The sequence below is a fragment of the Polistes fuscatus genome, unplaced genomic scaffold, assembly GCF_010416935.1.
Source record: "Polistes fuscatus isolate 324 unplaced genomic scaffold, CU_Pfus_HIC Scaffold6, whole genome shotgun sequence".
In the NCBI taxonomy this organism is placed as follows: Eukaryota; Metazoa; Arthropoda; class Insecta; order Hymenoptera; family Vespidae; genus Polistes; species Polistes fuscatus.
The window spans coordinates 9794966-9806095 of NW_025113140.1; the positions used below are offsets into that span (position 1 = coordinate 9794966).

The 11130-nt window shown below is 42.8% G+C and overlaps 1 long non-coding RNA gene across 1 annotated transcript; it reads right to left on the reverse strand.

The window, feature by feature from the left end:
* Positions 1-5663: 5663 nt before the first annotated feature.
* Positions 5664-5887, reverse strand: LOC122523704. The gene is made up of 2 exons (XR_006305355.1): positions 5830-5887; positions 5664-5715 (listed from the first exon to the last, which is right to left on the reverse strand). It is a non-coding gene; the product is annotated as an uncharacterized LOC122523704 (long non-coding RNA).
* Between the last annotated feature and the right edge of the window lie 5243 nt (positions 5888-11130).

The window sequence follows — 11130 nt, forward strand, 5'->3', positions numbered from 1 at the left end:
CTTTCTCTATTTTCATCTTTCTTTTGCTTCCTCCTTAGTGATCTAGGAAGTATGTATTCGCAAGTAGGTAGGTAGAGATAGATGCCTTACGTGCGAAGTGAAAAGAACGTTATAATCCAGATTCGCGTACGAACGAAGAATGTCCATCGATAAATAATCGACCGAACGAGTAGATTAAAAAAATGGAAAAGAGTATAGGGGTAAGGAGGAAGCGTGGGAGGGGGTTGGGGTGTTAGGAAGAGGAGGAAACAAAATTAAAAAAAAGATAAAATTTAAGAAAAAAAAACACTCACACACACACATACACACAAAAGGGGAAGAACGTTTAAAGGCAAATACTCGGGGACTCCCCGCGAGGCGACCCCGTCTGAACTTCTCTAGCTCGCCTCGCGGGGGGCCTTCTAACGAGCCGTGCAATTAACATTTTTATTAGACGGTTTCTTCTCCCTCTACTTATTCCTCTTCTTCTTATACTTTTTTTTTATTTTCTTTTTTTTTTGGTATTTTCTTATCTTTTTTATTCGTCGTTGTCGTCGTCGTCGTCGTCGTAGTAGTCGTAGTCGTCGTTCTTCATTTTGCTGCTCTGCAAGCGTGCACGCGAGAATGATGCGCGTGTAATAAATTCTTCTTGTTTTAGAAATTAAATTGATCACGTTGCTTCGATAACGATGAAAATGTCTGATATTGTTCCACTTAAAAATATCTTAATCGCCATAACATTTATATAATTTATTTTTATTTATTATTTGAGGAGAGAAAATTAAAAAAAATATTCAAGAGCAAAGATTTATCTAATTTTTCGGAAAAAAAGTAATAATAAATAATAAATAATATATCAAATATATTGAAAAATTTGTCTCTGTAAAGGTTACACACGTACGTAAATACCTATATATATATCAACGATATCATTGAGAAGAAATAAATAATCGTAGATTGAGAGACGAGTGCAATGGGGTATGAAATCAGTTGAGAAGATCTTTCTCTCTTTATCGAGATATAAAGAAGGACAAACAAAGGCTTATCGGTTATGGAGTTAGCAAGCGCTCACGTAGAGATGCGCGTCGAATGCGGGGAAGCTGTAAGTACCGCGTTGTCCTGTGGGGTAGGTAGGCAGGTAGGTAGGTAGGTAGGTAGGTGGATGATTCGAGAGTGGCCGATCACACATCTCGAACCAAGCCGATCAGGTTGGGCTGTATTGTCCGGGCCGTTCGATGCGCATAGCCAAGCTATGTGCTACGTGCTGTACGGTGATTTGGCTAACCACACGTTGTTGAGCCATCGGCGGCATCCAGCATTGTTTGCTCGCTTTGATGAGGCCAATTCGCGTTTCGCTTTTGCTTTTGCGTTTGCGTTTCGTACGTACCTACGTAGGGAATGAACGAACGAACCAACGAACCAACGAACGAACCAACGAATGAACAACCGAGCGAGACCGTACGGACCGATGCGATTTTGTACGAACGTGTAGGTGGTTGTAGTACTGTTGTAAAATGAAAGAGGAAGAGATAGATAGATAGAGAGAGAGAGAGAGAGTGAGAGGGATCGAGCAGCAGCCACTTGCCTCTCGCGTGAACGTGTGTGCGTGCACGAGACTGCGTGTGTCATTAGTGATCCCGAGGGTGACCCCAGGATTCGCTCTCACCGTACAGGCCTATCAACACTGACCACCGTACGTTCACTGAAGGTTCCCATTACACGTGCTTTCTAACGATCCTTACCTGTCCACAAATGATGGACAAGACGACAGTATCTTCAAGATACTACTCATCATCTTTCTTTCTACCTCGAATACCTCCTAGCAATGGAAACGTACAACAGTGTTGATGTACCTACATTTTTAAAAATATTTTTTTACTTAAGGATTCCTTTAACGATTCAATTTTTTCTTTTCTTCTTTATTATACCGCTCGTTTCAATTTAGCGCGATCGATAAAATAGTTTTGAGGTCGTCCCTCGAGTTGAGAAGGGCCGAGGTTATCCAAAATCGATCGGAGAGGAGGGATGGTAAGGACAGGTAATGCTCGAAAGAGGTTAAAGAAACGAAAAGTGGTGATGGCGACGACGACGACGGCTTACACCGATACTCGTCCTAAGCACGAGTCCGCCGAACCGAGTGAAGTAAACCTGGCGCTGCTATTAAACGCAGACAGGAGCGAGCGCCTAGCGGAAATTGCCTAATTTCCTGAGTGCGCAGCGCCGATCCGTCAACCTGACGTGACGGAGACGTAGTTGCACGAATACCGTGACTTTTAATGTCAAGTGTCAAAAGAAACTCGGTGAACTCGAACATATAGTATAACATTGACTAAAGGTATACTTCTAGATAGTTAATAGTTACATCGTATATATAATATGTGTGTATGTATTCATGTACGCGTGTATACTTTAACGAGTGGTCCGATAATGCGCTTACCACCGTGTTTGACGGTTAAGTGGATTTTAAGAAACTCGAGAAACTATGCCGAGACACGATCAACTAAGAACAAAAAGAAGAAAACGTTAGAAATATAGCGATAATACTTTGCTAGAGGTATAATGCACGTTGCGTAGGTATATGTGTATCTACTACTAGCCGTTCTTATCCTATCTTTGTATTTAAGTGTGATTTAGGGAAAAGTGTATGTGTGTGTGTATCTGTGTGTTGTGTTGCTGCTGCGAAAAGAGAGACCGATCGATGTTCGAACTAGTCAGCTCACGGAACGACCAGTCTCTATCGTTGAGGAGAAAAGATTAAACGTCCGACGTGGGTCCTCGTTGATAGAGAAACTAATCCTTCGACTTAGCGCGCTACTAGGGGAATAGGGTGACAGTAGATAAGAGAAAAGCCGCAATTAAGAGACGTCAATCGTTCGGAAAGCTCCCGTCGCTCGAATCGATGTTGCCCGTTAAAAGTCACACAAGATACGACGATGTTGTCTTTTGAAAAGAACTTGCATAAACATTTATATTGTCAGGGGTGGTTTAAATATACAATTATTATATGAAATTTTAGCTCGTAGCAAAAGATTTTTGCATTTTGTTAATATTTAAGTGTTACACGAACAATATTTTTATTTTATCTTATTTCGATCGTATATAAAAAAACAAATCAAATGGAATAAAAAATTATGTGCACAGTTAAAATTTACCACGTAAAAAAACCAAGAAACTTTTGAGACGACCTAATATTCAAAAATCTACAAAGACACCTGAGAAATGCATTATACTTCTAATGCATAACGTATGAAATACGTGTGAAGTCTCGTCAAGTAACTGACTCACATAACTCTTCAGTAGACGTGATCGAAATGAAGCATAAACCTTATTCGCAGAATCCTTTCTTTCTCTATGCATTTCATGAAAAAGAATCCCAACATACTCGAACGAGTAAACTCACACGGTAAACTAATTCCTTTCCCCGAATGAAATTGGGTTTCTTAAAAAGAATGGCGTTCTTCGTTTCCCATTTCAATGAGGCTTTCTCGTCGTCACCGAAATGTGTTTTTGCGCGGGTGAACAAACGATCGAGGAGAAATATCGTGCGATTAGCGTCGAGCGAATGGCACGCACGATCTACTGAAACAACCAAATTACATGGATCTCGGAATGGCTTGAGAGATACATTACCATTTCCCAGTATGTATATCTACCACAAACAGTCATAATCTTAGTGCATCGGGATGTAGGAAGGGACAGGACTTAAGTGAACGAGCGGTCGGCCGAGAAGGAAAAGGGAACGTGAATGCGTCGCTCGAGGTGTTTGTCGTCCGTGTTTCTTGCATCTCCAATAACGTTAAAGGAAAAAGAAGAAGAAGAAGAAGAGCAATAAGAAGAAACTGTAGAAAGAAAGAGAAGGATAGAGAACAGTCATCGCGGTTCCTACGATCTCGGTGGGTTCGTAGTCACGATCCGTGACGTAGAGACCCTCTAAGAAAATTTATGTGCATGGCTGGGAAGGTACGAACTGCCTACTACTAGTAGGGAGCGTATCTCTCTTAGTAAACCGTGTTACTCGCCCACATATACACAAGTACTTACACACGGAGGAGACGTATAATACGAAGGCAAGCAGATATATTTCTCTCTCGGTCTGTTTCTCTCTTTCTCACTTACGGTGGGTAGGAGCAATCTCCGGTGTCATCCGTGCGACGTATCCGTGGAGAAGCAGATGCCACATGCGCGCCGTTGTCAGCAGCAGCAAGAAGAAAGAGAAAGAATGAGAAAGAGAAAAGGATAGTAAGAGTTGGGGCAGTCGAGCTCCCCCTCTTTCTGGCCCCACTCCACGACCTAGTGGGCGTGTCCGGCTTCCCCACTCTTCGGCCTCCTTCCCCTACGACCCCTCCAATGCTCTCCCCACCACTGAACCCCACCGACCGACGTTCCGAGATGTCCCTCGCTTCGAGCGACCCACAGAGAAGGGGGACCACTCGTGTCGCGCACAACCAGACTGAGAGAGAGCCTTACTTGCCTGTGTCTTTCCTCGACTGTCCCCGTTTGTGGCCACCATCCACGCCTTCCACGACTTCCCATTGGCTGGATCTGTCCCCAGGCACTCTGGTGACACACGCCCTCTCCGACGTTTCAACCGTTCGCCGACAACCAGACGGCGCAGGATCCTTCTTCCTGAAGATTCTTCTTCTTCTTATTCTGCTTCTTCTTCTTATTCTTATTCTACTTCTTTTTTTACTTTTACCTCTTCTACTCAGGATCAAGCTATAAAATGATCGTGTAAGAAGAACGTGTTTCCTTTTCTTATTCTGTCGTGTTCTATCAAGTTTTCTACCTAAATCGTCCATCTGATTTGTTTTATTTTTCTCTAGCATCACTGAAGTTGTTGATTTGATGGATCATTCGTTTTATCTCGTTTTCTTTTTGTTTTTATATATTGAAATATGTGAAAAGATAAGAGTACTTCAAATTGATTCGAAGTAAATGTTCTTACCTTCATATTTCTTTTTCCTGTGAACAAACTATTACCAACATATATACACCCTAGTAGCCTTCCTTACGAAACCACTGATCGAACAGCTGGGAAGCGCAGACCTATTGCGTAACGAGGACTATATTTGCCGAGTCGTAAAACGTAATTCGCTTAGTTGGCCGGATCGCCAACGTTGACGAGGGCTCGACCCTGCCTCTCTTTAAATTGCAATCTCCTAACAACGAATATGTTTTATGTATATGAATAAATAGGTAAGTCTGGACATTTTGTACAATCGCAGACACTCAACGTGACGTCCCTTCGAAGCTGGTATAGAAATGAAGAGAGAAAGAGAGAGAGAGAGAAAAAACACAATGTAAAGTTTCGTTCGATCGTCTCATCTTCGGGGATGGAAACGATTGTTTCACCGAGAGATTCGAACCGACGAGGAACGACGAGGAGTCTGATGGAGGCAACGATAACGACGACGGAAATTGAATTCTCTCACCAGTCATCCCGCTGCGAAAGTGCATACACGAACGCACCGTGTTCGATGCGTTTCTCTCGCGAGTCCAGGGGCTGCTGCGGCCATGTACGATATATACCATGCAACTACTTGTGTATAAACACATACATATATACATGTACGTGCTCGGAGAGATCGAAAAGCGAGCCGGAGGTACTATTCCCTCTTCTTCTTTCTTCTTCTCCTCCTCCCCCTCATCCTCCTTCTCCTCTCTTCCACCTTCTTCTCCTTTTGTTTCACTTCACCCCGTAGAACTGGTATACGTTCTACGTTTCCAACGATTTACCTACCAGCCCCGAGAAAGAAAAAGAGTCCGTTAAAAAGTACCGCTTCCTTCTTCTTCTTCTTCTTCTTCTTGTTCTACTACCGATCCAGACGTTCGATCTGGAGTTTTACTCACCCAAGTCTACCTTTGTTTTCCGCTCAGCAACTTCAACATCAAGACGTTTTTTTCAACCTTGGTACTAGACCGGTGATGTACTTCCGATCGATTCTAAATTGGAAATCATTTGTTTATTAAGTTTTTAAAAAGTTCATTGAAATTCTGAGGACAATACTTCATTGTTTGATATTACGGTATTGTAATGGGACATTGAATGACACAGATTATTAATTATGATAAATAATAAGTTTAAACGAAAATCATAAGACTCTTCAATGATCTGTCCATCTCTTACGACAGAAACTTATTGCTACAAATGTGTGCATCTGTGTGTATATATGTATGTGTATGTATGTAATGCATTGAGTATTCCCTCTTACATGTACACGATCTATATATATATATGTATATGCATGTGTATGTTGGATAGGCGGGGTGCGTGCGGGGGGTCTGACAAAAGGTGAACCCACTTCGTGGGTCTGTACGGTTGATACGCGTTCGCGGAAAGCGGGAGGCGGCAAAATACGAAGGTAGAGTAGGGTAGTAAAGAAGGAAAGAGAGAGAGAGTTTGAACGGAGAGAACGAACGAGAGATAGAGACGAACACTGGTTGCTGGTGAGAGAAGGAAAGAACGTAGTGAAAGAGAAGTTGAAGAGAGATGGTTATATGGATTGGAGGTTCGGTCGTTCTCGTGAATACTCGTCAGTTTCCGCCTCTTGGTGGTGGCCGCGCACCTCCGCCAAGTTTCACGCTGCGTGGAACGAAACTCGTACGCGATCAGCTCACCGAGCCCGGCTTCCTTACGTATGTGCTCTCTCTCTCCCTTTCTCTCTCGCTATCACTCACTCTCTCTCTCTTCCCATCTCTCTCTCTCTCTCTCTTTCTAATCTTCTCTTTCACTCATTCAATCTCTCTCTCTCTCTCTGTCGCACGCATTCTCTCTTTCCCTCTCTTCTCCTCTCTTCCATCCTGTCTCTTTCCTTCTCTCTCTTTCTCTGTATCTCTCTCTCTCTCTCTCTTATTGTCCACCTACTTCTCACGGTGTGTCCCAACGAAGAACGAGAAGACGAGAGAAGACGAACGACCAGTCGTGTCGTTCTCTCGATGTGCGCGCGCGTGCCGATCGATCGAAAAATAGCCGGTGAGTGAGAGCGAACGAGCAAGCAAGCAGGCAAGCAAGCAGGCAAGCAAGCAACCAAGCAAGCAGGCCAGCTAGCGAGCTAGCTAGCAAGCAAGCAAGCAAGCAAGCTAGCTAGCAAGCGAGCGAACGAACGAAGGCGGGTACTTCCACGAGAGCTTCTCGTTTCGCAAGGTTCTCTCGCGAACGTCGTACCGTCGGCTTTAAGAACTCCTACTTCTTCGCGAGGATTCCGAGAGGAAAAGAAGGAACTTAACAAAGAAGATGATAAGAAGATGACGCGCGATGGATTATACTTCTAGTTCGAGGAACTAATACGCCACTTTTTGAAAAAGTTCGAAAATTAACGGCGACAACAAACGAAGACGCTTTTGACAGGAGGAGAGAGAGAAACAGAGTATTAAGTCCCTTCTTCTCTCGTCAAATTCTATTCCATCTCGTGGGTTGGTGTATCTCTTCCGTCCTCCTCGCGTCGTATCGTATAATATCGTGTCGTGTCGTGTCGTGTCGTTCTCGTGCGCGCGCGCGCACGCCCGACCGTCCACTGACCGTGCCGCGTTCGCTCCTAGTGTGTGTCGTGTGCTCTGCCTCAAGCCCGTTGATTTGTCGCCGCTTTTGAAAGGTGGGGATAACGGGAGTGGGACAAGCTGTGCGTGCGTGCGAGAGAGACTCCCGGACGAACGCTCTCCGGGACAAAGAAAAAAAATCTACCACCTAGTGACAGTTCTCTTTTTTTCTCCTCCCAATATTTTTTTAGAATATTATCTAATATATATTAGTGGTCCTATTTTTAAGAAGAAACAATAGTAGTGATTGTAGTTTGTTTGAGATTTGACTTTGAGATTATTTACGGGAAAATATTTTCAACGAATGACAGGGGATGGATGCGCTCGAAGTGAGGCCCCGAGAAACACGGCGCAGGAAAATCGTTCACGTAGGCGGGGCTTAAGGACGGGGACACGTGACACCAGAGGAAACTGTCACGCCGCCCTTGTCTTCCCCCCTCTTTACACCCTGACATCACCACCTCTTCCACTTCTTCAACTCCCACCATACCACCTATATGCATATCGTGACTATCCTACACTGTCGTTGGGCTTCTGAAAAACGAGGAACGTGTGGACGTTGTGCTATACGAAAGATGTGTATTAACTAATTAGGATTTATGCTCGAAATGAGGACACGTTCGTTACTCCTTGAATTTCTTCTGTGTCGAAATTTTCAAGAAATCATTAATGATAAAAAACGATGACGACTGATACGCATTTCTTATGGTTTTCCTTCCAGTGTATTTTGATTTTTCTATTTCTATCCTTAGGCATGAATTATTATAGATTCTATTTAGACGCACGAATCGGATTCCAGGAAATATTATTGAAAGCTTGAGGTGTGGGTGAATAGAACAATGAGATTATCGAAGAAGGAGTGTCTACCTGACACCTGAACAAAGAGAGACCGAGAACGATAGAAAGAACATTGTTGACGAGAAAATGCAGCAAGCTAGCGTGGGCGGCTGCGACGGGGATTTGGATCAGCGGAGGAGTCCGTGCACAAGGTCTCCGCAGGTGAAGTGCGAGCCTTTGAGCGACAACAGAACTATTAGCAGCGAGTTGCTCGATAACGGCAGAGTGAAAGTGAAGTTGGAGATGCCGGAGCCTACCGAAGGTTACGAATTAAAGCCTGAACCGAAAGGAGAGGATTTTCATCCTCGTCCGGATTTAGATTATGTTTATGAAAGAAAACCCGAAGCTTTTCTTGGAAAAATAGAAAGCCTCGATTATCCTGTTAACTGTCAAGGAATAGTAGGAACAACAACAGCAACAGGAAGAGGGGAAGGAGGATTATATCAACGTCCCGATTTAACCAATTCGACATTCGGGTTTCCTCGTTTTTATGGACCACCCACGAGTGCGCCAGCTCCACGTTTAACGGATGCATTTTCAAGTAGACGAACTGACGAACCTAAACACGAGGATCATCACGATCGAGAAAGATCGTCGCACGATCGACACGCAGCTTACAGGATGGCAGTTTCTGCGCTCACAAACGACGGCTACCTTCGTGATCATCATCATCATCATCATCATCATCATCATCATCATCGACCTCCTCATCCTCAACATCTATCTTCCCTTCCTCCCTCTCATCACCATCATCACCATCAACAGCAACAACAACAGCAACAACAACAACAGCAACAGCAACATCAGCAACAGCAGCAGCAGCAGCAACAACAGCAGCAACAGCAACAGCAACAGCAACAGCAGCAGCAACAGCAGCAGCAATGCTTTGACGATTATCATCGAGCTAAGGCATCAACTTATCCATCCTTATCCTTTCCACCCTTCAGACCGACGTCCGTACCACAACGCGTTCCTTACGGTGTTAATCATCAAAATAATAGCATCTATAGGACCACCGGACAATATCAGAACAGGCAACAACGAAAATGGAGCAATATAACGGCCTCTCTTCGTGGCTTGCAACCATCGATACCAGTAAGTTTGATTTTCACTTTTTACAACAAATTTCATTTTCATTTTATCATTAAGAAAACCTAGTTAAATTCTACCAACGTAATATTACTAATAATTATCAATCGTATAATTAAAACTAAAAGAAGAAAAGAAGATAGGAATAACGTGAACTTGGATGGAATTAAAGTTACGATGGAAAAAAAATATGGTTCCCAAGAAACTCGATGATCCAAGTAGATTGGGATCATTCTTCAATCGAAAAAGTGTATGATCGAAAGTCGGCGAGGGAGGGGTAGAGGGAGGGAGGGAAGGGAAGGTTAATGCGCTCGTTTTCGCTTATTATCCATTATACTTCTTGACGTAACTCGAGCATTTTCGCAGAGCCGTCTATACGGAAGTGAAACTAGCTGTCTCGTAAAAGCGTGCTGTATCGCGTTCATTAATCTTATTAATTCAGTTCACGCTAATCAATGGCGTAGAGTAGAGAGTAGTAACATTTCGTCGGACAGCACGTTGCACATTTTTCTTTTTTCTTTCCGTTGTTTTTCAATTTTTTGTCTATGTTATATATATATATATTTTTTTTATGTACCTGTAATTGTTCTGATTTTGGTTTCTAAATATAAATAAGTATAATATAAAATAAAAGGAGGATCAGTTTTGAAAGTGTTTATATTATAAACGTTGGCATTAAGTGAAATCAAATGAAACTGTTGTTGCCATGACCGATCCGTTGAAAAATTACGACGCTGTGCGCGAAATTACGGTGATTACTAGCATCGTGCGTCGGTTTCGGCCCTCCGGGAAGGACCCGGCACCTTGACGAAGGGAACGCTAAAGAGATACGCGGTAGACCTTGTCGATACCACCGACATCGGATTATCGATGAAACGAGATCGATGGCTTCTTTAGCGGTCACTCGAGTTCTTTTCAATTTACGAGCTTGCTTCTTGTGGCGACGTTACGCTATTACGTATCATCTGTTTGTTCAAACAATCTCTTCGCGTTTAATCATTTTTATTAATAATAAATTTCGATAATAATAAATTCCATTTTGTATTTTTCAACGATTCAATCGGGATACAATTTATGATCAATTTAAAGTTAATTATTTATTATACAAAAAAAGAAAAGAAAGAAAAATTGCATACATGCGTATGTTATATATATATATTTTTTAAAATTATATATAAAGAGTACAACCATAGTTAGTTACACGTTACACATTGGTTAAACTTGGAGGTTGAAGATCGGCAAAATAAAAGGGAGAGCTCGTTCCACTTTCCGTTTTAACGACGAAAGATATACGAGCTATATTCGACGAACTCTTTCTTTTTTTTTTCTTTCCTTCACGAGATTCTCTCGATATCTTGTGGATTCTATTCCAAAAGAAGTGGACTCTCGCGTGTTGGTAGGTGTTAGAGGCGAGTCTTTAGAATCGCGCGGGAGCCATCGACGTTCTCTCGAGCGTTTGGAATGTATGTATATCGTCGAAAAGTAAATATAGAAGGATAGAAAGGGAAAGAAAAAGAGATAGAGACAGAGAGAGAGAGAGAGAGAGAGAGAGAAATAGTATACTACTAGAGAAGTCGGTGTATACTCTCATCTGCATAGTGTTTCTTCTTTCTAACGATCGTTCATCTTCCGTGCACGGACGTACGCACCTGTATCGAGATAACACTTAGCAAGTAACGTATATCCAGA